This window comes from Corvus kubaryi, unplaced genomic scaffold (assembly GCF_017639235.1).
Source record: "Corvus kubaryi isolate FWS band 111438036 unplaced genomic scaffold, C.kubaryi_AGA036_p1.0 37262, whole genome shotgun sequence".
In the NCBI taxonomy this organism is placed as follows: domain Eukaryota; kingdom Metazoa; phylum Chordata; class Aves; order Passeriformes; family Corvidae; genus Corvus; species Corvus kubaryi.
In genome coordinates, this window is record NW_024581078.1 from 1,567,043 (window position 1) to 1,571,305 (window position 4,263).

Consider the following 4,263-nt stretch of genomic DNA (forward strand, 5'->3'; position numbering starts at 1 on the left):
CAAACCAAACCAAAACAAAAAACGAAGCCGATTTGGGGTGGAAAACGGGAATTTGGGGTGGAAAAATGGGGATTCGGGGTGGTTTCTGCCGGGAATGTCTCCGTGGAGGGGCTGTCCCTGATCCTGCCACGGCTCCCGTGTGGAATTTTATCCACTGAGGACGAGAAAAAGGAGAATTGAACCCAATTCTCGGACAACGCCAAGCGGGGCGCAGAAATTCTGGGATTTCAAAATTTATTTGTTTTTTGAACTAAAAAAATATCCTTTCCGTTGGGATTTTCTGCGGGAATCCTGATTTTTGAGCATTCAGGCGCATTCCCAGCCCCCAGCGCTGTCCCAGTGCCCTGCGCCTCCTTTCCTGGTGTCTGTTAAACCTTGGAAAAGTGGGGAAAAACAGGAAAAGCGGCTCATTTGCATAAATTTGGAGCCCTTTAAAACCTTTGGAGCTCCCGAGCTGGGCTTGCAGGGATGGGGAGGAGCATTTTTTGGTGGGGATATCCCAAAAAATCATCTCCTCTTTTCCAGGAGAAGCTCTGCCGGCTGCTCACCTGTTCCCAGGTCAAGCCGGGCTGCGAGGCTCAGGATGGCCTCAAAACATTCCCCCAAAAAAACCAAAACCGGAGCTGGATTCTCCTGGAAGATTCTCCCGGAGGTTCCCGGCTCTTTGCCATGGAAACCGAGCGTTGCCAAGGGATGGAGAGCCCGAAAATTCCAAGTTTTTGGGGCAGCAGCGTTGAACCCCAAGCTCCGGTTTTCCATCCGCATGGAAAAACCGCTGGAATGGGGGGATCCGGGCGCGGGGTGCGGAGGTTTGGGGTGGGCACACAGCAGAGCCCACCACGCCTCAATCTGAATTTATTTGGCATTAAACAGACCCCAAAAAGCTCTTCCGGAGCCAACCCCCGTGCCTCAGTTTCCCCTCCCTGGCGGAGCTTTCTTAAATTTTCCGCGCTTGAGGAAAAGGGGTTTTGATGAGGAAAAAGGGGGAAAAACCCAGGCAGGAGCCACCTCTGACCTTGACCCCCGCCCGTCCCGGCTCCCCGCGGCAGCTGGGCCGGAGCTCAATGGGCGCTTTGTCCCCTCCCGCCGGCCCCGGGCGGCCCCGTCGCTCCCAATAATATTTATGGAGCCGGCAGTCACCTTGTCCCCTGCTCCCTGCATCTCAATCACCGCCGGCCTGCGAGATCCAGCGGGATTTACGGCCGCTTTTTAGTCCTGTGGGGTGGGAGAGGATTTTTTTTTTTTTCCCCCTCATCCCGGTTTTTTTTTTTTTTTTTTTTTTCCCCCGAAAAAAAAAAAAAAAGCGCGATTTAAAAGCAAACAGGTGGAGGGGTTTTCCCGCTTTTGCCAAGTTTTCCAAAGCCTCTCTGCTCCCAAAGCGTGGGAAAGGTGGTGAAAAGGCGGCGCTGACTTGTTTTAATTCTGTTTCTTCTGTTTCTCGCCAGCCAATTCCTTTTAAAACCTCGAAATCCTGAATCTCCGGCAGGGAATATTTAAAAATCCTTCTCCCAGAGGTGGCCGCAGCCCCACCACCCCCAAAAATGGGGTATTTGGGGTCTGCCCTGAACCCATGGAAGTCCCCGGGAAGCTCCTCAGCATTCCCTGCTCCGAAGGAGATGATTTGGGCATATTTGGGAAGGGCTCAGCCAGGGAAAAACTCAATATTTGGGGAAGAAAGAGGAGGATCAGCGCAGGCTCATGGCGTGGAAACGACCCCGATTTGCTGGGATTTGGAAAATCCTAAAAAAAGGCAAATTTTCCTTGAATAAGGGCAAGAAGGGCTTGGAGGGGAGTGAATCCAAGTTCCTGCCGAGTTATTCCAAACTCTCCCAAAAAAAGGAGTTGCGGATCTCTGTGGGTGGGAAATGGGGCCAATGTGGGATCTTTCGGGGCTCCAGCCGCACAGAAATTCCCGCATGGAGATAAGGGTCGGGAATTCTTTGTGCGGATCAGATGCCGAGCGATGGGGAATTGCCAAGGATCGGATCCTTCCCCGCTTCCCGGAGGGAAAATCCAGCCCGGAAAGGATCCAATGGCTCTTCCAACAGCCGGGCAGGATCTTCAGGGACACCGAATCCCCCTCCAAGGCGTGGAATTTCTCCCCAGGGGCATTTGCTGCCCCATCCTGGAGAAATGTGGGATTTGGGGGCTGTTTTCCTGGATTTTGGGAGATGCCTCAATGATCCATACCGCTCCTTTCCCAGCTTTTCCATCATTTCCTGACGAATCCCCTGGTTTTTGTGCTGGTTTGGTGCTTCCTGCTGTTCATGGAGCTGGGAGGGGACTGGGAATGGATTCTGGGATGTCCCCAAACCTCCCTGCCTGGAAAATCCTCTTTTTTTTGAGCTGTCCCAGAGCTGTGGAATTCCGGCATTTTCCTCGGGGCTGGGTGGGAATTGTTTCGCCTGACCCCAAACACCACACGGGGGAGAGGAGGAGGAGGAAGAGGAGGAGGAAGGATGGAAGCAGAGCCGCGATTCCCACCCGTCCCGAGCTCCTTGAGCTGATCCACCCGGGAACAGCTCCAAGCTCGGTCCCCACCTCACCGGGGCACCCCAAGGGAAGCAGCTCCCACGGACCCACAGCCGCTCCCAGCCTTCTTCCAAGAGGAAAACACTGGATTTTCCTCCTCCTGCTCGGCTGCACGCAGGTCGGAAGGTGCTTGGGGCATCCCGAGGCGGGGGCTGGTCCCGAAAATCTCCCGCAGCTCCCGCCGGCTCCTTCCCGGTGCCCTTCCCGGTGCCCTTCCCGGTGCCCTTTCCGCAGGGCTCCTCCCGGGAAATGCTGCCTGACACCGGCCCCGGAGCGCTGGCAGCCGCCGATGGATCCGGAGTGTCACCTCCCGCCACCGCCCGCCTTTCCCAGGGATCCGAGGGGATAAGGCACCCCTGGAAAAGGCGGGGGAGGACGGCGAGGGGCCGGGAGGCAAAAATAAAGGGATTTTTGGGAAGCCGAAGCTCCCTTTACGGAGGGTTTGTGTTGTTGTCCACGCAGGACAGGGACAGCGGGATGGGATGAGGATGGTTCTGGAAGAACCTTGGATAAATCCGGGTGGGAAATGCGGATTTAAGCCCAGGATCGAGATGCGGGAAGGAGCTCGGGGCTCACCTCGAGCCGTGCGACGCCCAAGCTGCCACCAGCAAGCCACAACCCAGCTTGGAAAACGGATTGGAAAAGGGCATCGGGATGGGGTGGGACCCTCGCCAACCTCCCAAAAGACCCTCGGGAAGGACCGGGACCGGCTCAACCCTCCCGGGAGCGATCTCCCGGTGGGCGACGGAGGGTGGCTGGAACGAGCCTCATCTCCAGCTTGCTGAGCTCGGCATAATTGTTGGGAAAAGCGCTGCGCACATGCTGAGCTCCATAATTATCAGCCTTGTCTGCCAGGCTCGCCCTGCCCCCAGCACCTCGGCACACTTGATTATGATTATGGTGGCTAATTTTGTCTGGTGCATCTCGGGCATATGGGCCCCCACCTGCTCTGAATATGCAAACGCCGCTGATTTGCTCCTCGGGGCCGGGGGGCAGGCGGGGAGGGGGGGAACCTGAACAAAGAAACCCCACAAAGAAGCGCCGGAGCTGCCCCAATGCCCGCGGCCCGGATGGAGCATCCATGGGGCGGCCGGGATTGGGAGAGCTCGGCCCTAAAACCAAGCGTGCCAAACTTGCCCGCTTTCCCCTCCGTTCCCACATCCCTCCAGGAGCGCCCTTGTGCTGTTCGGGGAGGGAACGGGCTCCTGAAGGGCTGGGGAAGGGCGGCCGAGGTGGGCTCGCGTCTGCCCTGTCAGGGGGGCTTTGCCATGCTCCCGGATAATTGGACAGGCAGCCGGACTGACAGGGATCCAGATGGATGCGGGGATGGATGCCACGAGGATCTGGTGACAGATAAATAGGCAGATGCTAATGGGCAGCGCAAACAACGGCTCAGACTCCTGCTAATTCCCACTGTAATTTTTAAGCTCTCGCCATCCTCCCCCCTCCTTTCCTCCCCCCTCTTTCCCGTCTCTCCCCCAATCCCGAGCGCTTCCCGGCGCATCGCTTGGATTTATTTTATTATTTTATTCTTATTATTTTTTTATCCATAGAAATCATTCAGAGGCCGCGCTGAGGTGGCATCACGGGGGGGCTCGGGGAGTGAAACCCTTGGGGTCACCCTGGGACCAGCTCGGCCTTCTCCATCCCTTCCTTCCTTCCTTCCTTCCTCCATCCCTCCCTTCCTCCTCTCCTCTCCTCTCCTCTCCTCTCCTCTCCTCTCCTCTCCTC

At 56.7% G+C, this 4,263-nt stretch overlaps 1 protein-coding gene across 20 annotated transcripts in view; it reads right to left on the reverse strand.

Annotated features, from left to right (window-relative positions):
* Positions 1 to 4,263, reverse strand: part of LOC121662852 — a 35,478-nt gene that overhangs the window by 4,059 nt on the left and 27,156 nt on the right. The gene's annotated exons all lie outside the window — the stretch shown is intronic.